Source organism: Tachyglossus aculeatus, chromosome 18, assembly GCF_015852505.1.
Source record: "Tachyglossus aculeatus isolate mTacAcu1 chromosome 18, mTacAcu1.pri, whole genome shotgun sequence".
Taxonomy (NCBI): Eukaryota; Metazoa; Chordata; class Mammalia; order Monotremata; family Tachyglossidae; genus Tachyglossus; species Tachyglossus aculeatus.
The window spans coordinates 25,960,554-25,986,656 of NC_052083.1; the positions used below are offsets into that span (position 1 = coordinate 25,960,554).

Here is a 26,103-nt window from a genome sequence, read left to right on the forward strand (position 1 = left end):
ATCGATCCATCGTATTTAATGAGTGCTCACTGTGTGCAGAGCACTGTACTAAGTGCTTGGAAGAGTACAATAGAGCAGAGTTGGTACACACCCTCCCTGCCCATAGAGCTTAAATCAAGGAATCTCTCCTGGATGAGATTGGATTTCAGCTAGGGGAGAGTTCTGGTCTGGCAGTTTTGAAGGGGGAGAGAGTTCCAGGTAGTCGGTGAAAGTGTGTATTAGGGGCTGGAGGCAAGAGAGGTGAGAGCAAGGGACTGTGAGAAGGCTCACTTTGTGACAACACAGAACATGGGTGGGAGAATAATATGTGAAGAAGACAGAGGAATAAGGACAAACCTAGTGAAAAGCGGTGAAGTCAGTGGCCAGGTGCCCTTGCTTGATGTTGAGGGAAAAGATTATCCAACAGAAGGTTTTGGGAAAAGGAGAGGTGTGACCGAAGCAATGTTGGAGGATACTGAACTGGGCTTAAGAATGTAGTACATACTTAAAAGTGGAGAAGCTTGAGAAAGGGAAACCAGTGTGAAGGCAGATATAGAAGTCTAATCAACAGGTGATGAAAGTCTGAACCACGGTGTTGGCCACTGGGATGAAAAGAAATAGCTGGATCTGAAAAGCACGGTGGGAAATGATGTGAAGAGCCAGTAAGCAATCTCCTTGGCTGCCATTTGCTCTAGGGAATCCTTTCGGCCCAGACACCCTTGTTTGATCTAGCACTGTGGTGACAGCTAAAAGGTTCCCCAAGATTTCTCACTCTATTTGCCCCACAGTTGGGGATGGAGAGAGCCTTAAATGAGGATGACTGATAGCCACTCCCTTCAGGGCCAGCCTGACTTCCCCCTGGAGCTGGTTGATAATTTTTTCTGACTCCCATCCATGGATTGAGATCTACTATGTCTTGAAACTTTTATTTTCAAAATTCCTTGATTGTCGACTACGTCTTTCACATCTGTTGTATGGCCCTAGGTGCTTAGTACAGTGTCCTGCAAATAATAATAATAATTGTGGTATTTGCTAAGCATTTTCTACATGCCAGGCACTATGCTAAACCTTGTATGGGTATAATGCATTCATATCAGACACCGTCCCTACACATACTAGGCAAAGATGAATGCTTGACTGCTTGGAAGCAGTTTTGCCTCTCTTCTTCTAAAACCTCTTCACGTCATTCTTTCATTTCCATCTTCTTGGTTTGCAAATAACTGCAAATCCCTCATTATTCTTTGACCCTCTTCTGGACAGATAATCGTGAGTTTATAGTCCCAGAGTTAATTAGCAAACACTATGGGACGGCCAGAGAGGCTTGGGCTGTTACAGAAACACAAACCTTGGTTGACTTCCATCTCTTTCTACATCCCAGGATCCGTGGAGCCCTTGCCAGGACTTGCACAAGCGGAGAATGACAGAGGACAAAAACCGGGTTAACAAGCAGCTCCCTGACTTTATAGCGGGAGTGACTTGCTTGGCACATAGTAAGCACTTAACAAATACCATCATTAAAGGGAGCCTTGGCCTTCCTTTGAGGCTCACCACACATCTATCGACATGATTCTCTAAAGAAATGCATGATCATGTTATTTCTTGGGCACCAGAGTGAGTTCCACACATGGGCAGATTGAACCATATCATACAGAGGGCATCTGTGCTATATGTACAATGTGTATTTAAGAAGCACTTAGTACAGTGCTCTACACACAGTAAGTGCTCAATAAATACAATTGAATGAGTATATGAGATTGAAAAGAAGCTCTCCACTGAATTCCGCACAGAATTAAGATATCTGATGGGCTTTTGCTTCCCACTTGGAAACTTCCTTCTTTTTTTTTATTATTATTATTTAATAGTATCTGTTAAATGCTTAATGTTCTCCAAGGACTGTACTAAGCGCTGGGGCAGATACAAACCAATCAGGTTGTAAACCTGATTAGAGAAGCAGCATGGCTCAGTGGAAAGAGCATGAGCTTTGGAGTCAGAGGTCATGGGTTCAAATCCTGCTCCACCAATTGTCAGCTCTGTGACTTTGGGCAAGTCACTTAACTTCTCTGGGCCTCAGTTACCTCATCTGTAAAATTGGAATTAAGACTGTGAGCCCCCCGTGGAACAACCTGATCACCTTGTAACCTCCCCAGTGCTTAGAACAGTGCTTTGCACATAGTAAGTGCTTAATAAATGCCATTATTATTATTATTATTAAATAGTCCATGTCCCATATGGGGCTCACAGTCTCGATCCCCATTTTAAAGATAACTGAGGCACAGAGAAGCAAAGTAACTTGCCCAGGTTTACACGGCAGATAAGTGGCAGAGCTGGGATTAGAACCCAGGTCCTCTGATTCTTAATGCTGTAAAATAATAATAATAATTGTGGTATTTATTAAGTGCTCACTGTGTGCCAGGAGCTGTACTAAATGCAGGGGTGGATACAAGCAAATCAGGTTGGACACAGTCCCTGTCCCGCGCTGGGGCTCACAGTCTTAATCCGCATTTTACAAATGAGGTAACTGAGGTGTAGAGAAGTGAAGTGACCTGTCAAAGGTCACACAGTAGACAAGTGGCAGAGCCAGGATTAGGATCCAGGTCATCTGACTCTTAGTGCTGTGCTTTATCCATTAGGCCATGCTGTTTCTCTGATGAAACTTTGTGTGTGTTTTAAAGCATTGGGTTTGGGAGAAAGAAAAATGGGGCAGAACGAGACCGGTGTTTGGGCTCAGCCCCTGGCCGTGGTTTGAGTGGTAGGATGAAATGGCTGCTTGTTGAACCAGATCAGTAATCTAGCCTAGGCCTTGAGGATGGCTTGGAGTGCCCAAGATGAGATAGTAAAACAACAGGTCAGACACAGGTCCTATTCCACAATTTGAATAGGAGAGAGAACAGAATCTTTATTTTACAGGTTAAGAAACTGAGGCACAGAGATGTTAAGTGAGCTGCCTAGGTCACACAGTAAGCAAGTGACAGAGCCCGGATTAGAACCCAGGTACTCTGACTACCAGGCATTTGCTATTTCCACCAGGCAATGCTGCTTCTCAGGTACTGATCTGAAGTGTGATTGGATAGGAGAGTGAGTGGGATCATGGCTCAGCGGAAAGAGCAAGGGCTCAGGAGTCAGAGGTCACGGTTTCAAATCCCCGCTCTGCCACTTGTGAGCTGTGTGACCTTGGACAAGCCACTTAACTTCCCTGTGCCTCAGTTACCTCATCTGTAAAATGGGGATTAAGACTGTGAGCCCCATGTGGGACAACCTGATCACCTTGTATCCCCCCCCCCCCCTCAGTGTTTAGAACAGTACTTCGCACATACTGCTTAACAAATGCCATTATTATTATCATTGTTATTATTATTATTATTATCATGGGATTACTGGGCCAGTGTGCCTCAAATATGGCCAAGGCAGAAGCATTGCCGTCCCAGGGCCTTGTCAGCACTGGGTTGAAGACATGGTTTGGGAGGGAGTGAGAGACTGTATGTGTCTGCTGTGCCAATGGGCTCTGATTCAGAACTTTGGTTGATTTTCAGGGTCAGAAAAAAGTTAAAATCCAACTGTTGGGGAATCATGAGAATGTTAGACAAGTTTGAATGAGAAAAGAGAGTTTGTTGGTTAGAAACCATATAGTTTCCATATCTTTCTCAGGGAATACAACTTAGATTTTTCTGCCAATTTAGAACTTGTGTTTTTTCTTTTTTTTTTTTGAGTCCAATATCATCAGTTCAGATCTAGTGTAGGTGATAAGAGTTTTTATTCATGCCAATGGGTTTAAAACTCACCTGGACTGTGGCGGTGTCTTAGGTTCCCAGCAGTAGCCCCCACTTCTCTGGCAGGACTACCCAGGTTTCTGATTCCTGTCCTCAAAGCCCAAGGAACCTCACCATCTGTGTTGCCAGGGATTTTAACTACTGGACTCTGAACCACGCTACCTGTGACTAGAAGAGACTTCAATTCGGCTCCTTTAGCCACAGTGCTCTCTTGCTTTTATTGTATTTATTGTGGTTCTTGCTATTTTATGTTTTGTTCTGTTTCACTGTTTCATCTTTCCTTATTGGTCCACTGCCAAACCCCCTCCATGCCCCTAATTCTTTGAGGACCAGGAACTGTGTCTACTTTCCTTTCATGTCATTTTTCGTAGTGATTAGTACAGTGATTTATGCCCAGTAGGTGCCTAGTGAATATTCCTGAATGAACTGCTTTCTGGTTGTTGGCATCCCAGCTAGGAACAAAGAATGACCCACTGCCACCTGGGATATGTCGTTCTAACACTTGTGGTTAAACAGTTTGCAGCATCCCCACCACGGTGATGAGAAGCAAGTTGGAAATTTCCCACCTGAGAGCATAACCGGACCCTACATGGTTTTGTAGATTTGGGGTTTACGTGGAATTCATCCGCTGTATAATACTGTTGTCCACTGAGCACAATGTACTCATCTGTAACTCTGGTATTGTACAGGTCTAGGGTGGAGTTCATTGCCCCCCACCGCCCCCGCTCCCAGACTCAGCGTTATCCTGGATCAAGAGATTTCTACGGTTCCTCCACCTGCCAATGACCTCTTGACCCTACCAGGAGGGTCCCAAGGGTCCCAAGAAAAGCCAGGGGTCTGAACAAGCAGTTCATTCTTTGGGCATTGCTGGAGACTCACAGTACCATCTGTGAGGCTGACAACTCCAAGGCTTAGTCCCTTGGACAAGATGCGGTCATTTAGTGAGGACGCCCATGTTGATTTCATCCCACTGGAAAGGCCAATCAACTTCCCATTTGGCTTAAGTCTACTGCTGTAAATTGTGCTATTATTTGGCAATGAAAAGCCAATCAGCAGCTGAGTCATGTATGGTAAATGAAACATTGAATGAATGCAAATTTATTAAATGCTGATTTGTTAAAAAATAATGGATAGGTGCAGGTTGGTTTTTCCTCTTTGTGGGGGGAGGGCAGTTTTGATTCCAACCCTCAGCTTTATAGGTAGCTATGATGATAAATGAATTGCAACAACAGATATCCAAAATGAACTGGACCATCGCCCTGACTTGGCCTCGCTATACACGGAAAGAAGAGAGAATTGAGTTCAATTTTCCATCACCAAACACACCATTGTCACTATTATACAGAAAGGCAGCGTGGCCTAGAGGAAAGAGCATGGGCCTGGGAATCAGAGGATCTGGGTTTCTATCCTGGCTCTGCCAAGTCCTTGCTGTGTGACCTTGGACAAATCACTTAATTCAATTCAATCCACATCTCCCCACTCCTCAAGTTTGCCTCAAGTTTCCTTAACTGCAAAATGGGGATTCAATACCTGTTCTCCCTCCTACTTAGACTGTGAGCCCCATGTGGGACAGGGACTATGTCTGACCTGATTAACTTGTCTCTGCCCCAGCATTTAGAACAGTGCTTGACATATAGTAAGTCCTTAACAAATATAATAGTGATGATGATGATAATAATAATGCTATTATCATCATCATTAGCATTGACTGAGTCCTCATTGTGTTCAATAAGCGCCCAATAAATGCGATTGAATGAATTAATCATGAGAACCACTCCACTCCAGGCAGGCTTCACCATTGCCATTTTGGAGGAGACTCCCTTCTTAAATCTTTGTTTCAAGTCTAAACTCTTTATTTGAGTTAACCTAAACAGTTCTTGCTGCAATTTCAGCTCATTTTTTCTTCTCCTGACCTCAGCAGAGATCACTACTGTCTTCCTTTTAATAACTCGAGACGTTTTGAAATCATGTCTATTCCTCTCTTCTTCAAAGTGATACAAATTTGAATCTTTAAGACTAGGATAGACTTCCAGAATATAGACTTTGAGAAGTGTTCAATGTCACATGGGTTTTACTTGGTATACATTATGACGTGATGATGTTGTACACCCAGTCACATACTTTGGCAGAAGTGTACACACTTTACCTAACCTAAGAGGCCCCAAATAAACAGAGGGACCCCGAATCCTTTTCCCAGTACCTGATCATGAGTCACTGCTCTCCTACCTATCCTTATTCCTTTCCCACTAAAAACCAGCCCACATGCTGAACTCTTCTAGTAGCAATCTACTCATCGTCTTCTGTTCTAATCTCTCTTGCTGTCAACCACCTCACTCACACCCTGACTCCCACACTGATCTAAGCACTTATCCTATACCCTCTAGACTACTGCATCAGTCTTCTTTCTGACCTCCCTGCCTTTTGGTTCTCCCCACTCCTGTCCATATTTCAGTCTTTCCTGGATCATTTTTCTAAAAAGCCATTCAATCCACATCTCCCCACTCCTCAAGAACCTCCAGTGGTTGCCCAGACTTATCTGCCTCAACAGAAATTCCAATCAGCTGTCAGGCACTCAATCAGATCTCTCTCCTCCTACCTTACCTCTTTGATCTCTCACTAGAATCCAGTCCACCCACTCTGCCCTTCTAACACCAACCTACTTATTGTACCTCGATATCTTATGTCCCACCATTGACCACTTGCTCATATCCTCCCTTGGGCCTGGGACTCCCTCCCCCTTTCATATCTGACAGACCACCACTCTTCCTATCTTCAAAACCTTATTAAAATCACATCTCCTCCAAGAGACCTTCCCTGACTAACTCTTCATTCCTCTATCTGCCCTCGCCTTTGTATCTACTATGAACTTGGCTGTGTACTTGTTGAGCACATTAATAGTCACACATCATTTATGCACACATCCCAATACTCTACTGTTTTCCTTATCAGTAATTTATTTTAATCTCTGTCTCCCCCATAGACTGTAAGGTCTTTGTAGGCATGCACTGTGTCTACCAACTCTACTGTATTGTATTTTCCCAAGTGCTCAGTACAGTTATCTACATACAGTAGGTACTCAACAAATACCACTGATAGATTGACTGAACAGACTGTGCCCATGGAGGAATTGCGAGGAAGCATGCAGAAGGAGAAGCAAGAAGCAGCACGCAGAAGGAGAGAAGGAAAAAGTAGAACAGCATTTAAGTAGAAGCAGCAAGCGAAGAAGGGAACACCCAAAGCAAGCATCGAGGAAAGCATGCAGAAGGCCAACATTCAAGAAAGAAGCACTCGGGGAGAAGAGAAGCAAAGCAAGAGAAGGAGCACTTGGAAACAGAGAAGAAGCAGCATTTGGGGCATGCAGAATTAGCGGTTCGTATCACCAGGAACTTCTCCCAACCTTCCACCGTGGTATTGGCAGAACTGTTTCCCTTGGCCAGCAGACTGGTACTGTACCCTTGGTGGAGTAAGAGTGTGTATGTGTCACTCCCTTGCACGATGGTAAAACTAAGTAAAAACTTTCCACAGTAACCTTGGTGTTGGTGGTGTGGTTTGACTCTCTTTGTGTCACTGAGGCTACCCCAGTCCAGGAAAGACCTGGTTGGTACGATTGGGAGACTTGTGACGGTACTGTCCACGGCTTCACCAGGAAAGTGGAAGCAGTGTGGCTTAGTGGAAAGAACACGGGCTTGGGAGTCCAAGGTCCTGGGTTCTAATCCCAGATCCGCTTGTCAGCTGTGTGACTTTGTGCTTCAGTTACCTCATATGTAAAATGGGGATTAAGACTGTGATCCCCGCGTGGGACAACCTGATTACCTTGTAACTACCCCAGCACTTAGAACAGTGCTTGGCATATAGTAAACACTTAACAAATACCATCAGTATTATTATTATTGAAATGAGCCCCTTGATAATGCTAAAAAAAAACCCACCTAGAAAACCCCTTGTTTTGTTGTGTCTCCCCCTTCTAGACTGTGAGCCTGTTGTTGGATAGGGACCGGCTCTGTATGTTACCAACTTGTACTTCCCAAGTGCTTGGTACAGTGCTCTGCACACAGTAAGTGCTCAATAAATATGATTGAATGAATGAACTTGCTGAGGGCAGGGAACGTACCTACCAACTCTTACACTGTTATAGTGTATTCTTCCAATCTCTTAGTTCAGTGCTCTGCACACAGTATGAGCTCAATAAATATGATTGGTTGCTTGATGGACCCAGTGAAATCCTCACAGATGAAGTCTGGAATGCTGGGAGAAGCCCCCACCTCAGAGCTGAGAATCAGCAAGCAGCTGTTCAAGCCTGAGGGAAGGCCCAGGCCTGACAATCTCCAGGAGAATTGGTAAAGGCTGTGAGAGATGGGAGGGGCACGTGAGGAGCCCCACAGGAGCCAAAAGGGAGCAAAGAGGAGTAAATGACTCAAGTCCTCCAGTCCCTACCTGCAGGCTGAAAACCAGAGACCATGAAGATATGTATGAAGACAAGCGAGAATGCGGAGTATGTGACCATAACGAAGACAGCCAGGATGTAAAGGTAGGCAGTCAAGGCAGCCTGGGCTCACTTTCTGACTGCCATCTTTGAGCTGAGCCAAACTCTGGCCCTCCTGCATCTTTCCTACTTCCTGCCTCCTGCTCCTCACTGTCCATGCCAGAGGACTGTCCATGCCAGGGGGCATTCCACGCGGTCAGTCTGTTTCTCTAACCTTGTGGCCCACCTGTGGGCAAATTAACCTTACTGTATCCCATCTGGGACTAACTGCCTAGTGAGTCCAAGAAGCAGCGTGGCTCAGTGGCAAGAGCTTGGGCTTGGGAGTCAGAGATCTTGTGTTCTAATCCTGGCTCTGCCACTTGTCAGCTGTGCGACTTTAGGAAAGTCATTTCGCTTCTCTGTGCCTCAGTTCCCTCATCTGCAAAATGGGGATTGACTGTGAGCCCCACGTGGGACAACCTAATCACCTTGCATCCCCCCCAGCGCTTAGAACAGTGCTTTGCACATAGTAAGCACTTAACAAATACCATCATTTATTTATTTTTATTTTATTTTGGGGGTCCCCGCTCATTGGGAATTCTTCCAAGAGTCTCTAGGGAGGGTGAAGAAAGGGCAAATGGAAGATTCCTAAGGCTCTGCTAACTAAGCATCCTTGTTGCAGATTTTCTGTAGTAATCTGTTAGCAGTACATTCTAGAAGAAGAAACTGAGATTTCAAGAATTTATTCTAATTAAAGGGGTATATAGGGTATATAGAGGCACAGTCTTCAAAGGGGAAGAGCCTCCAGGGAGCAAGGATAAGGAAATAAGAAAGACAGAGAGGCAGAGAAGCACAGGGGCAGAGCCAGCAAGAGAACCTAATGGAGAAGAGCAACAGAGAGAAGTGATGATGATGATAATGATGATGGTATTCATTAAGTGCTTACTATGTGCAAAGAACTGTTACAGGCACAGGGGTAGATACAAGGTAATCAGGTTGTCGCATGTGGGACTCACAGTCTTAATACCCACTTTACAGATGAGGTTACTGAGGCACAGAGAAGTTGTGAGTTGCCAAAAGTCACACAGCTGATAAATGGCAGAGCTGGGATTAGAACCCATGACCTCTGATTCCCAAACCCGTGCTCTTTCCACTAAGCCATGCTGCTTCTCTAAGTGACATGGCCTAGTGGATAGACTGTAGCATTGGGAGTCTGAAGGTCATGAGTTTTAATCCTGACTCCATTACTTGCCTGCTGTATGACCTTGGACAAGTCACTTCATTTCTCAGTGCCTTAGTTACCTAATCTGTAAAATGGGGATTGAGACAGTGAGCCCCATGTGGAACAGGGACTGAGTTCAACCTGATTTGCATGTTTCCACCCCAGTGCTTAGTACAGTGCCTGGCACATAGTAAATGCTTAATAAATGCCATTATTATCATCATTACTCATTCATTCATTCATTCAATCATTTATTGAGTGCTTACTGTGTGCAGAGCACTGTACTAAGTGCTCGGGGAGTACAAGTTGGCAACATATAGAGACGGTCCCTACCCAACAGTGGGCTCACAGTCTAGAAGTCTAGAAGTCTGATGGCACAAGACTGGGCCTGAGAGTCAGAGGACCTGAGTTTTTATCCCAGTTCTGCCACTTGCTGGCTGTATGACCTTGGACAAGTCATTTCATTTTTCGGTACCTCAGTTTCCCCATCTTTAAAATGGGGACTCAACACCTATTCTCCCACTCAGACTGTGAGCCCCATGTGGGACAGGGATTGGGTCTGACCTGATAATCTTGCATCTATCCCACCACCTAGTAAAGAGCTTAACAAAGAGTAAACACTCACCAAAGACAACTATCAACCATTATTATTAGAGAAAGACACAGAAAAGAGAATGGAAAAAAGTGTGTGGAGAAATAGCCGTTAGGGAGACAGGAGCCACAGACGTGCATATGGACATGCACAGACACACACACACACACACACACATAAATATGCCTGTACAAAACTAATGATAACCCACATCCAGCTGCTGCTGCTTCTTTTGTCCAGATCCCAGAGGGCAGCCCTCTGACAGGAGAAGGGTTTGACTCATGGAGTAGTGGATAGAGCATGGACCTAGGAGTCAGAAAGTGATGGGTTCTAATCCTGGCTCTGCCACCTGTCTGCTGTATGACCTTGGGTAAGTCACTTAATTTCTCTGTGCCTCAATTACCTCACCTGTAAAATGGGGATTGAGACTGTGAGCCCCACGTGGGACAGGAATTGTGTCCAACCCAATTGGCTTGTATCCACCTCAACTCTTACAGTGCCTGGCATATATTAAGCACTTAACATATACCACAATTATCATTATTGTTATTATTATTATCTCCTTGGTCCACAGCACTGACCTAGAACACCCAGGGCCACCCAATCATTCATTCATTCAATCGTATTTATTGAGCGCTTACTATGTGCAGAGCACTGTACTTAGCACTTGGGAGAATATGATACAGCAGAATCAGCAGATACACTCCCTGTCCGCAATGAGCTTACAGTCTAGAGAGGGAGACAGGCATTAAAATGAATAAATGAGTAATTTATAATATATGATATGCAATTTAAAGATATGTACATAAGTGTTCACCTCTTAGGGTTGTACCTGGAGAGTTTCCAGTCCTTTACCAGTCTTGGCTACAGGAGGGAAAGTCAAGCAGAGGCCTACCCATTCCATTCCTAGCTTGGGCAGTGGCTAGCGAGTGGAAGCCAATCTGCTACAAGTCAAAACTCACCCGTGCTGGGCAGCAGCGGCATGGGAGAGAGTCAAGGGTGGATATTCAAGTTTACTGCATGGACAGCAGCAATGGTAAACCACTTAGGGATTTTTACCAAGAAAACTCTCTGGATCCACTACCAGAATGATCGTAGATGGAGAGTGGGGCGTTCTGGGAGAGATGTGTCCATGATGTCGCTATGGGTCAGAAACAACTAGATGGCAATTGAGATCAATTGTCCAAAGGTCACTTTTCCAAGTGTGTCGATGACATAGAAGGGAGAGCAAGCTGGGGAAAAGAGGACTTAATCAGGGAAAGCCTCTTGAAGGAGATGTGACCTTAATAATGCTTTGAAGGTAGGGAGAGTGGTGGTATGACTTAAATGGAGGAATAATAGTAATAATGATGGCACTTGTTAAGCCCTTACTATGTGCGAAGCACTGTTCTAAGCACTGGGGAGATACAAGGTGATCAGGTTGTCCCACGTGGGACTCACAGTCTTAATCCCCATTTTACAGATGAGGGAACTGAGGCTCAGAGAAGTTAAGTGACTTGCCCAAGGTCACACAGCTACGTGGTGGAGCAAGGATTCAAACCCATGACCTCTGACTCCCAAGCCCGGGCTCTTTCCACTGAGCCATGCTGCTTCTCTCAAGCAGCTTCCTCTCTTAGGAAGAAGGAGTTCCAGGCCGGGGGGAAGATGTGGGAACAGGGGTGGCAGTGAGATAGATGAGATCAGGGTTGTAGAGGAGTGGAGTGTGTGGTCTGGGCTGTAATAGGAGATTAATGAGGTGAGGTAGGAGGAGGGAAGGTGATTGAGTGATTTAAAGCCATTGGAAAGGCGTTTCTGATGCGGAGGTGGATGGGCAACCACCTGAAGTTCTTGAGGAGTGGGGAAACATGGGGAAATATGGACTGCACAGTTTTGTAGAAAAAATGATCTGGGTAGCAAAGTGATGTATGGACTGGAGTGGGGAGAGACAGGAGTCCGAGAGGTCAGCAAAGAAGCAGATTCAGTAGTCAAGGCAGGATAGGGTGTTTGAATCGGCCTGATAGCAGTTTGGATATAGAGGAAAGGGTGGATTTTAGTAATGTTGTGAAGGTGGAACTGACAGTATTTGGAGACAGACTGAATATGTGGGTGGAATGAAAGAGATAAGTCGAGGACAACACCAAGGATACAAGGCTTGTGAGCTAGGGATGATAGTGCCATTGTCTACAGTGATGGGAAAAATGGGGCAGGCTAGGGTTGGGGTGGAAAGATACGGAGTTCAGTTTTGGACATGTTTAATTTGAGGTGATGGCAGAACAACCAGGTAGATGTGTTGAAGGTAGAAGGAGATGCAAGATTGCAGGGAAGGAGAAGGAGATGCAAGATTGCAGGGAAGGAGGAGATGCAAGGCTGAAAATGTAGATTCGAAAATCTTTGATCTCATTTAAATCAAATATCAACCAAACTGTTCCTTAATGGGGCAGCTGGGAAATGTACTGAGCTCAGCTATGTATTTTCATATCTTAAACATTTTGATCCAAGTGACTATCTTCATTCACATATTACTGGTGGAAAAAAAATCAGGCAGAGGAGTGAAAAGTGCTGTCTACAAAACACTACCTTCATCCTCCAGTGCCTGCCCTGAGCCACACAATCAGGGAGAAAGAAGGAGCTGCATCCTGGGGCCGCTGCTACAAAACTCTTGGAAGACCAGGAGGCAGCTGAGCCATGAGGATCCTGAAATTCTGCTCCTCTAGCTACAGCGCCCTACTGATCTGTACTTTTGTCTTTTTGTCATCCTAGTGCTTTGGTTCATCTTTCTTTATGTCTGCCACCAGTCCCTTCTCGCCTTTTGTTTTTTTTTAAGATTGTGAAATTTCCCAGAGGACAGGATCCACATGTATTTCCCACATTGATATTCTTTTCTGGCACTTGGTAGAGTACTCTGTATATATTTTGTGCTCAATAAATAGTATTAGTACTATTACTACTACTCCTATTTAATGAAGGGGGTAGTTTGGGCAGAGAACTGGATAGATGTGCTTGATAAAAATCTCATCAATTTTTCAAGTACATTCTGGATGTATAGATTAGACCAAGGGGCTTCTCATTTCATCTGCTGTAGTAGCGATAGTAGTAATAGTTATGTTTGGCATAGTTGTAATAATAATAGCAGTAGTAGAATTGGTATTTATTAATTTCCCACTTTGTGCAATGAACTTTAACAAGCTTACACTCTAATAGGAGAGGCACATATAAAAATATTTACAAAAAACTTCTCAGAATGAATAATTGACAGTAGAATTAGTTATGCACATAGAAAGAATTGCTGAGGAGGGCAAAACTAGCTAGAATCAGGTTAGAGGTGGTCGCTGGATTGATATTCCCTCAGTCAGGTATTCATCAGTGGAGGAATGTTGGGAGTTTCAGGGAGTTTGCACACAAGTTAAGCTGTGGTCTGATGGATTTGTTGGGGAAGGAAGTTCCAGGCCTGAAGAACAGACTGTAGAAGGGGGCTGTGAGGAGTGAAGGGAAAATTGGGAGGAGGCAAGAAAGCAATCTGGGAAGTAGCAGGTGAAGAAATCTGGTAATTAAGAAGGATAGAGTTAGTGGGGAAGCTTGATTGCTGGATGCCTCAGGAAATGAGAAGCCAGTGAAAGTTTTTGAGGAGTAGAGATTTGTGGTGAGTCACCCTTCAGGGACGCATGTGCAGTACAGATTAGAGAAGGAGAGACTGGAGGCAGGGAGAAGATCAAGAATGTAAGAGTAACACTGATGCACAAATCCTTATTTGTTACCTCTCTTCTTTGTTATCAATTTTAGTGTATCTCTCCTGTGAGTTCATTAGTCTCCTCAAGAGAGGAGGTGATCATACTTACTAATTCTTTTGTACACTCCCAAACATCTAGTCCAGGAGTTCCTAAATACTTCGAATGTACTAAATACTCGGAATGTTGAAACAAGGATGTGACATGGTAAGCCTTTCGTGGGCAGTAAACATATCTATTAACCGTATCGTGTATTTTCCCAAGCCCTTGTTCCAGTAACCATTCAATAAATTTCATTGATTGATTCCCAGGGATTTATATGCTATTAGAGGTTACACTTGGTTAAAGTAGATTGAAGCCTCCTTTCATCAGATCATGTATTCATTTATCTATATAATTGGGAATTCTATTTTATGACTGAGGACCCATTGAAATTCTTTCAACAGTGATCTCGGCAACATGAAATTTCTCTTTTTCACTTAGATGTGCAGACTTACAACAGTGAGAATGCAGATGACAAGTCTGACATTTACAAAGATATGGTTTCATTACCGTGTTGATTACTAGATCTGAAAAACCAGATGTCTCAATATCATGAAAGGTCAAGTAGAGCAAATCCTGATCAATAGCATAGGTATTTAATTCCATTCTTTTTTTAAAAAGCAGCAATTCTTTGGTATATCTAAAGCAACTTGGGAATACTTAGCCTTGAATCCAACACTGAACAGGCAGGCCTCTAAACATCTATTGCTTTTGGTTCTCTTTCCATTTCATTTACTAGTAAACCTGTAGAATGGAAAGCTAGGCTTTCATGTTGGGCCAGGATATGATAATAGGAATAATAATGATAGTAATAATAGCAATAATAATGGTATTTGTGAAGTGCTTACTATGTGTCAAACACTATAAAGTGCTAACAGTTCTAATCAGGTTAGACACAGTCCCTATAATACTAATAATAATGATGGCATTTATTAAGCGCTTACTATGTGCAAAGCACTGTTCTAAGCACTGGGGAGGTTACAAGGTGACCAGGTGGTCCCAAGGGGGGCTCACAGTCTTAATCCTCATTTTACAGATGAGGTAACTGAGGCCCAGTGAAGTGACTTGCCCAAAGTCACACAGCTGACAATTGGCAGAGCGGGGATTTGAACTCATGACCTCTGACTCCAAAGCCTATGCTCTTTCCACTGAGCCACGCTGCTTCTCTAACCCTCACAGGGCTCACATTCTTAATCCTCAGGTCACAGATAAGTTTACATAAGCACAGAGAAGTTAAGTGACTTCCCCAAGGTCACGCAGAAGACAAGTGGCAGAACTGGGATTAGAAACCTGGCCAGTGCTCTATCCACTAGGCTACACTGCTTCAACAGCAGTGTGCAAAAAACTGTCAGGAAATGCACAGCCGATGAGATTCTGCTTCTATTCTATTTCAGGTCCTCAAAGGAGGGGATATTTTCCTCAGATGTTGGCATATGCTCCCTCCCGAAATAGGAGGAAATGCCACAAGACTTTGGAGATGCCACCACAATGACCATCTTCAAGAAGAAACATGAAAGCACTGTCCAAGCTGTGTGACTTTGGGCAAGTCACTTAACTTCTCTGTGCCTGTTACCTCATCTTTAAAGTGGGGATTAAGACTGTGGGCCCCATGTGGGACAATGTGATTACCTTGTATCTACCCCAGCGCTTAGAACAGTGCTTGGCACATAGTAAGCGCTTAACAAATACTATCATTATTATGTCTTTCCATTGGATCAGATGACCTCCTGTTGTGTTTTCATTAGAAGTGTCTCTTTATTCTGAGCCCTGGCTGTTTGTGACATGGGGGATTCCCTTTGTCCCTGCTTATGTTCCCTGCTTTTCCCTACCTCCCAGGGATGTTGTGAAGATGTGAAAGCACTTTAGGTAAATGAAAGAGTTCTTCAAATACAGAATATTACAGTGGGATTCCTGTAAAAGCTGACTGATTCATACATGGACAGAAAACCATAAAATCATGTAGAGGAATATATGTGTTTTCAGTGTCCTTTTGGTGTAACTTTATCAGACATTGTAAATAACATTCATTCTTTTTTACTTTGATATTTTTCTCATCAGTATTTTTAGTCCTTCTCTTCTTTGTGATATTCCCACTTCAATCTGATATGACCACAATCTCCAAACCCTTGTCAGAGTATTCCAAATCTTTGATGAGCAGATGAGACTTGTTTTCTTCAAGAATCTGAGTCTCCAAGATCTAGATGAGTCTACTAATTCCTGGAGACTCTGGCCTAGGGAAATTTCTGCTGAGTGAGGAGCAAAGAATATTAATTTTATCTCACTTCATGAATGACATAGGAATGTTGCTTTCCTTTATTTTGCCATCGCAGTAGTTTGGCAAGTAAAGGGGAATGTAAAAGTTTAGGTTTATTGGTAAAGTGTTTCCAAAGCACTCTAATTGGAAAACGTTTCAAGAGGAGTTTTCTCAGCTGAGTGGGAATCACAAAAGTGGATAACTCACTGTTTGTGAAATCCCAGAGAATTCCACCTCTTCTAGAATTCTGATCTACTGCTAGGTCAGATCTGCTTCCCAAGAGTAGTGCTGCAATCAGTTAATCAATCGCTGTTATTTATTGAGCACTTATTGGGTGCAGTACATTGGCCTAAGTCCTTGGGAGAGAAAAATTTAGTTGGTAGACCTGGTCCTTGTCTGCAAGGAGCTTACTGTCTACCAAGGTTTAAAGGTTTCATGGACTCAAAAAGTCACTCATACATCATTTGTTATCCCAAACACGCTCCAAAGTAGTTCACAAAATCAGTCAATCAATGGCATTTGTTGAGTGTTTGCTGTATGCAGAGCACTGTACTAAGTGCTTGGGAGAGGACAGTACACTAGAGTTGATAGAATTTCTGTCTACACTGAAATTACAATCTAAAGTCTATGAGGTTCCCACCTTATATAAAGTGGGAGTCCCCTTAACTAAGGTCACACTCGAAGCTCAGTTCTGGGTCTCCTTCTATTCTCCATTTACACCCACTCTCTTGGAGAACTCATTCGCTCCCATGGCTTCAACTACTATCTCTATGTGGATGATTCCCAAATCTACGACTCCAGCTCTGACATCTCACCTTCTCTGCAGTCTTGTATTTCCTCCTGTCTTCAGGACAGCTCTACTCAGGTGTCCCACCAACCCTTGCATTCAGTTAGCCAGTGACATTTATTGAGCACTTACTGTGTGCAGAGCTCTGTACTAAGTGCTCAGGAAAGTAAGCAGCATGGCATAGTGGATAGGGCCTGGGGGTCAGAAGGTAATGGGTTCTAATCCTGGCTCTACCTCATGTTTGCTGTGTGACCTTGGGCAAATCATTTCACTTCTCTGTGCCTCAGTTACCTCATCTGGAAAATGGGGATTGAGACTGTGAGCCCCACATGGGACAGGGACTGTGTCAAATTCGATTGGATTGTATCTATTCCAGCGCTTAATATAGTGTCTAGCACAGAGTAATTGCTTAATACCATTATTGTCATTAATAATAATAATAATAATAACAGTAGACACATTCCCTGCCCACAGTGCGCTTAAAGTCTGGGGCGAGGAGTGGGGAGAGACAAACATTATTATAAATAAATAAATTACAAATATTTACATAAATGCTATGGGGCTGGGAGGGGGGATAAACAAATGAAGCAAGTCAGGGTGATGCAGAAGGGAGTGGGAGAAGAGAAAAGGGGAGCTTAGTCAGGAAAGCTCCCAACACTGGACATTGTGTTGGCAAATAAAGATCGCCTCAACTCTGCCATTATCTGTGACTGAGACTTCTAACTACTTTGGCTTTAAGAAGACTTTGAGCTCCTCCCCGCACCAGGTAGAACACTGGGAGCTGCAACAGTTTGGTGAAAGAGTCCGACTGGATTACTGCAGCAGCCTCCTCTCTGATCTCCCATCCTCCTGTCTCTCCCCACTTCAATCTCTACTTCACGCTGCTGACCGGATTGTCTTTGTGCAGAAATGCTCTGGGCATGTTACTCCCCTCCTCAAAAATCTCTAGTGGCTACCAATCAACCTACGCAACAGGCAGAAACTCCTCACTCTCGGCTTCAAGGGTCTCCATCCCCTCGCCCCCTCCTACCTCACCTCCCTTCTCTCCTTCTCCAGCCTAGCCCGCACCCTCCGCTCCTCTGCCGCTAACCTCCTCACTGTGCCTCGTTCTCGCCTGTCCTGCCGTCGACTCCCGGCCCACATCCTCCCCCTGGCCTGGAATGCCCTCCCTCCACACATCTGCCAAGCTAGCTCTCTTCCTCCCTTCAAAGCCCTACTGAGAGCTCACCTCCTCCAGGAAGCCTTCTCAGAGTGAGCTTCCTTCTTCCTCTCCCCCTCTGCCCCCTCCCCATCCCCCTGCCTTACCTACTCCCCCTCCCCACAGTACCTGTATATATGTATATATTTGTACATATTGATTACTCTATTTTACTTGTACATATTTATTCTATTTATTTTATTTCGTTAATATGTTTTGTTTTGTTGTCTGTCTCCTCCTTCTAGACTGTAAGCCCGCTGTTGGATAGGGACCGTCTCTATATGTTGCCAACTTGTACTTCCCAAGCGCTTAGTACAGTGCTCTGTACACAGTAAGCGCTCAATAAATACGATTGAAAGAAAAGAAAGAAAGGCCTCCTGGAGGAGATGTGTTTTCAATGAGGCTTTGAAGGTGGGGAGAGGAATTGTCAGTAAGATTTGAGGAGATAGGGTGCTCCAGGCTAGAGGCAGCACATGGGAAAGAGGTTGGGGTTGCGATAGGTGAGATTGAGGTGCAATGAGAAGGTTAGCACTAGAGGAGTAAAGTGTGTGGGCTGAGTTGTAGTAGGAGGGTAGTTAGCAGAGGGCAAGTTGACTGTTTTAAAACCAATGGTGAGGAGCTTTTCTTTGATACAGAGGTGGATGAGCAACCACTGGAGTTTCTTGAGTGGAGAAACATGTCCTGAAGGTTTCTGCAGAAAAATGATCTGGGCAGCAGAGTGAAGTACGGACTGGAGTGGGGAGAGACAGGAGGCTGGGAAGTCAGCAATGAGGCTGATGTGGTAATCCAGGAGGGATACGATGAGTGACTGCATTAATGTGGTAGCAGTTTGAATGGAGAAGATAGGGTGGATTTTAGCAATGTTGTGAAGGTGGAACTGACAGGATTTAGTGATGGATTGAATATGTGGGTTGAATGAGAGAGAGGAGTCAAGGAAACGCCAAGCTCCTCTTCTTCCCACCCAAACTCTGTCCTCCCCCTGACTTTCCCATCACTGTTGACACTACCATCCTCCCTGCCTCACAAGCCATAACCTTGGCCTTTTTCTTGGCTCATCCCTCTCATTCAACCCACTCATTCAATCTGTCACCAAATCCTATGGGTTTAACCTTCATAACATCGATAAAATCCACCTTTTCCTCTCCATTCAAGCTGCTATCATGTTAATCCAAGCACTTATTCTATCTATCCCACCTTGATTACTGTATCAGCCCCACTGCTGACCTCCCTGCCTCCTGTTTCTCCCCACTGCAGTTGATACTTGATTATGTTTTCGGAGTCATTTTTCTACAAAACCATTCCATGTTTCCCAACTCCTCAAGAACCTCCAGTAGTTGTCCATCCACTTTTGCATCAAACAAAAACTCCTTTCCATTAGCTTTTAAACACTTAATCACTTTGCGCACTTCTACTTTACCTCCCTGATTTCCTACTAAAACCCAGCCCACAGCCTTCACTCCGCTAATGCGCACTCCTACTTTACCTCCCTGATTTCCTACTAAAACCCAGCCCACAGCCTTCACTCGGCTAATGCAAAAACTACTCACTGTACCTCAATCTTTTCTATCTCACCACTGCCTTCTTGCTCATGTCCTACCTCTGGCATGTAACTCCCTCCCTTTCATTCAATCGTATTTATTGAGCGCTTACTGTGTGCAGAGCACTGTACTAAGTGCTTCCTCACCTTCAAGTCAGCTTGGAAGCAGCCTGGTGTAGTGGATGGAGCACGGACCTGGGAGTCAGAAGACACTGGGTTCCAATTCTGGTTCTGCCACAAGTCTGCTGTGTGACCTTGGGCAAGTCACTTAACTTCTCTGGGAAGTTATAAAATGGGGATTAAGAGGGTGAGCCCCATATGGGACAGAGACTGTGTCCAACCTGATTAACTTTTATCTACTCCAGCACTTAGAACAGTGGTTGGTACATAGCATGTGCTTAAAAAGTACCATAATTATCATTATTTTTATTATCATTATTGTTATTAAAAGTACCTCTCCTCCAAGAGGTCTCCAAGCCAGTATTAGAATTCGAGGCCTCTGACTCCTGGGTACATGTTCTTTCCACTATGACACGTTGCTTCCTGATTTTCTTGTAGCTACCCCAACGCTTAGTACAGTGTATGCAATATAATAAGCACTACTATTATTTTTTATTATTAGTGCAATAAAGGAAAGCTGAGCTGAAGAAATTTCTCTTAAAAAATCTGGATTTTGGAACTCAGTAAACTGCCACCCCTGGAAATGAGGAGCATTGTGACTCAAGTCTGTCATTTGGCCAGTGTCCAGATGACATTCTCCCCCTCTAGACAGCCAACTCTGTTCCCACGGAGACCACCATTTCCAAACCTAATCTATGGGACAGAGATCCCTAGCCTCAAGGAGGCAGGAAACAGAGACTTCTTTGGAACTGAGATTTCTCCACTTTCCAGATTCCATACTAGTAGTTGTATTAGTAGTAGTAGAGGTAATGCTGGTGGTAGTAATATTACTATTAGTAGTAGTAATAATAGTATTACAGGATAGTAATAGTACTAGTAATAATGATGGTATTTGTTAAGCACTTACTACGTTCCAAGCACTGTTCTAAGCACCAGGGGAAATATGAGGTTACAATTTGTCCCAGGTGGGGTTCACAGTCTTAATCCCCATTTTTCAGATGAGGTAACTGAGGCACAGAGAAGTTAAGTGGCTTGCCCAAAGTCACACAGTTGACAAGTGTCGGAGCCGGGATTAGAACCCACGACCCAAGCCCAGGCTCTTTCCATTAAGCCACGCTGCTTCTCTAGTAGGTAGTAGTAGATAATAATAATAATAATAATTCTGGCATTTGTCAAGTGCTTACTGTGTTCCAGGCACTGCACTTAGCGCTGGGGTGGATACAAACAAATTGGGTTGGGCACAGTCCATGTCCCACATGGGGCTCATTTTACAAATGAGGCAACTGAGGCACTGAGAAGTCAAAGTAAGTAGTTGTAGTAGTAGCAGAGCTGCAAAAGCAGCAGCATTTATCAGTGTGGTGTACTGTACTAAACTCTTGCGGAGTTCAGAACAAGAAATGATGCATTCCCTACCTGTAAGAAATTTGTGCTCTAATGCGGGGAGACAAATATAAAAATATTGACAACCAGACTGGTCAGCATAAGTGCATACACCTATATACATAAGTATTCAGAAGCAGATAAATAGGCCCTAAACTGGTAATCTTCATTTTGGGGGACTTTGTCAGTTTGAGCACATTTGAGGACAAAAGTTGGCTGGCCTCCAAGATGTTTACTCATCAGGCTGGCACACACACAACAGTTCATACATTCAGCATTCTTCTCTACGTGGTTACTGGGCTATTTGCAGGGAAAAGACAATTCATTCCACTCTGCTCACCAAGCGTAGGTGGATTAGCAGTACCTGAATTCCCTCATTCTGGGAAACCTAGTGTATTATGTAAATTACCCTCAGCCTGGCCTATACCCTCTTGATCTTCCTTCTTGCATTTGTCCTCCCTGGCTCAGCTAAAATAAAGAAGTTACCTCAGTGGGCAGCAAACACTCCGCTTAATCATTGCTGAGGAGGAAAAAAGAGGAATAACAGAAAAGCAGCATCGTGCTACGTTCTTCACAAACTGCTGCTGGCACCATATGCCCAGCAGGAGGGAGCTGCCACAAACACCTCATTTCATCTGTTTCTCTCCACGGATGCCCGCAACGGCTCAGCCATTCTTTGGCACCAGAAACGGGTTCTGAACTTGTGGATCGGAAGAGAATTTCGAGACGTTTCCAGAAGGTTCCATCTTGTAGATTTGTTTTGCCTTTTCTGTATTAAGGCAGAGAAGGAGTGTGGTTTTGTGAAAAGAGTACAGGCCTGGGAGGCAGAGGTTCTGAGTTCTAATTCTGATTTTTCCACTTGACTGATGTGTGACCCTGGGAGAGTCTCAACTTCTCTGTGCCTCAGTTTCCTCTTTTGTAGAATGGGGGTTAAATACCTGTTCTTTCTGCCCCTCAGATTTGGAGCCCCAGTTGGGACAAGGACTGTGTTGGATCTGATCACCTAACATCTACCCTAGTTCTTGGCACATAATAAACACTTAACAAATGCTATTATTATTATTGTTATTAGATAATTTGGGGACTGAAAGTCAACCTTTTATCTTGGATTTGGTATATGGAATTAATGAATGATCAGAATTGAGATGATGCAGTTTAAATCCATGCTAGTACGGGGGGGGGGGGGGGGGGGGGTTAAAGGGTAGTGGGTAGGAAAAATGAGTCAGGAAGGCCTCTTGGAAGAGATGAGTTTTTAGGAGGGTTTTAGGGGTGGGGAGAGTGATGAACTGTAGGATATGAAGAAGGGGGAGTATCAGACTTGAGGAAGGATGTGGGCCTGGGGTTGGCAGCAAGACAGATCAGACTTTCTAGACAATAAGCCTACTCTAGACTCTGTTCTAGGAACAGTTCTAGATTTTTGTCCAGATACAGTTCGTTGTGGGCAGGGAACATGTAATAACAATAATAATGATTAGGTACTTGTTAAGCACTTACTATGCGCCAAACACTATTCTAAGCATTGGGGTAGATACAAGTTAATCAGGTTGGACAAAGTCCATATCCCACATGGGGCTCCCACTCTTATCCCCATTTTAACTGATAAAGTAACTGAGGCACAGAGAAGTTAAGTGACTTGCCCAAGGTCACACCACAGACATGTGGGAGAGCTGGGATTAGATCCCAGGTCCTTCTGACTCCCAGGTCCATGCTCTATCTGCTAATCTGCACTGCTTCTCTGCGTGTCTACCAACTCTTTTATATTCAACACTCTCAAGCGCTTAGTAAAGTGCTCTGCAAACAGTAGGTGCTCAATGCATATGATTGATTGATTGATAGAACAGATGAGATCGAGGCATAGATTGTAGATTGGGCTTTAGAGCCATGAAGTATGAGGGCTGGTTTGAAGAAGGAAATGAGAGAGGCAAGATAGGGAGGGGTGAGCTGATGGAATGCTGAAAAACCAATGGGAAAGAATTTCTGTTTGATGCATAAATATATGGGTATCCAAAGATCCCCCACTGTCTTTACAGTTAAAAACAGTCTCATCCCCACTCCTTAAGCCTGAAGCCTTGGCATTATCTTTTATCTTTTTCTCTCTTTTATTGTCTTACGCTGATGAGTCGTCTCCGACCCATAGCGAGGCCATGGACACATCTCTCCCAGAATGCCCCACTTCCAACTGCAATTTCTCTGGTATTGGATCCATGAAGCTTTCTTAGTAAAAATCCGGAAGTGGTTTACCTTTGCCTCCTTCCACGCAGTAAATGAATCTCTGCCTCTACTCTTTTCCACGCCGCTGCTGCCCAGCACAGGTGAGTTTTGACTTGTAGCAGATTGCCTTCCACTCGCTAGCCACTGCCCAAGCTAGGAATGGAGTGGGTAGGCCTCTGCTTGACTCTCCCTCCTGTAATTGAGACTGGTAGAGGACTGGAAAGTCTCCAGGTGTGACCCTGAGAGATATTTTCTCTCTTACCACGCCTGTATTCAGTCATCACATCCTGTCAATTTTTCCTCCTCAGCCATCCCAAGAATCCTCTCCTTCCTCTCTTTCAAACTTCCACCACTCTGATCCAAGCACTTATCACATTCCACTTTGGTTACCGCATCAGCCTCCTCACTGACCTCCCTGCCTCCCGAATCTCTCCTCTGCAGTCAATACTCCACTCTGCTACCCATACCTATTTTTCACAATATTTTTTATGCAGGATCCCTCTCTCCTCCAAAACCTCCAGTTGTGGCCCATCTGTCTCCAATTTTGACTACTGACTTCAAGGCCCTCAATCAGCTCTCTCCACTCTTCGCATCCTCAGTCTTTATGCAACACACCCTATATCACACACTTTGCTTCTCCACTGCCAACACACTCACTGTGCCTCATTCTCGCCCATCTCTCGGCTAACCTTTTGATCACACCCTCCCTTGTATTTGGAACTCCCACCTTCTTCACATCCAGCAGACCACTGCTCTCCTCATCTTCCAAACCCTTTTGAAATCACAACTTCTCCAGGAGGGCTTCCCTGATTAATCACTCATCTCACCATATTACCTCTCTACTGCTCTTCTGTACTTCTGAATTACCTAAACACTCAAGTATTAACACACATACAGCCCTTCAACAGCACTTGTGAATATATCTTTAAACTTTGTTGCTTCCTCATACCTGAGATGTATTTTAATATCTGTAAGCTCCTTAAGGGTGGGGATCATGTCTATCAATCGATAGTAATTATTTAGTACTTACTATGTGGAGAGCACTGTACTAAGTACTTGTAAAGTATAATACAGTAGAGTTAGCAGATACATTCCTTGCCCACAACTTAAGGTCTAGACCTTACCATCCTGCCCACAAGGAGCTTTCAATCTACCATCGTAGTCTCCTAAACACTGAGTGTAGTGCTCTGCTTATTGATATCGATAATAGTGAAAATAATGATAATAATGATGACTGTAGTATTTGCCAAATGCTTACTCTTGCCCAGAGAAGCAATGTGCCCTAGTGGATAGTGGCCAGGCCTGGAGGTCCCAGTTCTGCCACCTTGTCTACTGGGTGACCTTAGGCAAGTCATTCAACTTCTCTGTGCCTCAGTTACCTCATCTGTAAAATGGGTTTAAGACTGTGTGTCCCATATGGAACATAGACTGCGTCCAACCTGATTATGTCGTATGTACCCCAGCGCTTAGTTCAGTGCTCGGTATGCAGTAAGTGTTTTACAAATAACATAAAAAAAGAGCTGAGGTAGATATGATTGTTGTAAGATAATCAGATCAGATACAGGTCTGGTTCCAAATGGGTCTCCCAGTCTAAGTTGGAAGGGCCTGGTTTCTAATCCCAGCTCTGCCATGTGTCTGCTATGTGACCTTGGGCAAGTCACTTCACTTCTCGGGGCCTCAGTTACCTCAGGTGTAAAATGGAGATTAAGACTGTGAGAAGACGGTCGTTCATTCTCAGTCTCTTTTGCAGGCTCCTCCTCCCCCTCCCATCCCCTTTCTGTGGGGGTTCCCCAAGGTTCAGTGCTTGGTCCCCTTCTGTTCTCGATCTACACGCACTCCCTTGGTGACCTCATTCGCTCCCACGGCTTCAACTATCATCTCTACGCTGATGACACCCAGATCTACATCTCTGCCCCTGCTCTCTCCCCCCTCTCTCCAGGCTCGCATCTCCTCCTGCCTTCAGGACATCTCCATCTGGATGTCTGCCCGCCACCTCAAACTCAACATGTCCAAGACTGAACTCCTTATCTTCCCTCCCAAACCCTGCCCTCTCCCTAACTTTCCCATCTCTGTTGACGGCACTACCATCCTTCCCGTCTCACAAGCCCGCAAACTTGGTGTCATCCTCGACTCCGCTCTCTCGTTCACCCCTCACATCCAAGCCGTCACCAAAACCTGCCGGTCTCAGCTCTGCAACATTGCCAAGATCCGCCCTTTCCTCTCCATCCAAACCGCTACCCTGCTCGTTCAAGCTCTCATCCTATCCCATCTGGACTACTGCATCAGCCTTCTCTCTGATCTCCCATCCTCGTGTCTCTCCCCACTTCAATCCATACTTCATGCTGCTGCCCGGATTGTCTTTGTCCAGAAACGCTCTGGGCATGTTACTCCCCTCCTCAAAAATCTCCAGTGGCTACCAATCAATCTGCGCATCAAGCAGAAACTCCTCACCCTGGGCTTCAAGGCTGTCCATCACCTCGCCCCCTCCTACCTCACCTCCCTTCTCTCCTTCTACAGCCCACCCCACACCCTCCGCTCCTCTGCCGCTAATCTCCTCACCGTACCTCGTTCTCGCCTGTCCCGCCATCGACCCCCAGCCCACGTCATCCCCCAGACCTGGAATGCCCTCCCTCTGCCCATTCACCAAGCTAGCTCTCTTCCTCCCTTCAAGGCCCTACTGAGAGCTCACCTCCTCCAGGAGGCCTTCCCAGACTGAGCCCCTTCCTTCCTCTCCCCCTCATCACCCTCTCCTTCCCCATCTTACCTCCTTCCCTTCCCCACAGCACCTGTATATATGTATATATGTTTGTACATATTTATTACTCTATTTATTTTACTTGTACATATC

The 26,103-nt window shown here is 44.6% G+C and overlaps 2 non-coding genes across 2 annotated transcripts; one reads left to right on the forward strand and one right to left on the reverse strand.

Annotated features, from left to right (window-relative positions):
* Positions 1-10,836: 10,836 nt before the first annotated feature.
* Positions 10,837-10,974, forward strand: LOC119940516. Its single transcript, XR_005454989.1, has one exon. It is a non-coding gene; the product is annotated as a small nucleolar RNA SNORA7 (small nucleolar RNA).
* A 12,392-nt stretch (positions 10,975-23,366) lies between these two features.
* LOC119940476 lies at positions 23,367-23,504 on the reverse strand. Its single transcript, XR_005454954.1, has one exon. It is a non-coding gene; the product is annotated as a small nucleolar RNA SNORA7 (small nucleolar RNA).
* Between the last annotated feature and the right edge of the window lie 2,599 nt (positions 23,505-26,103).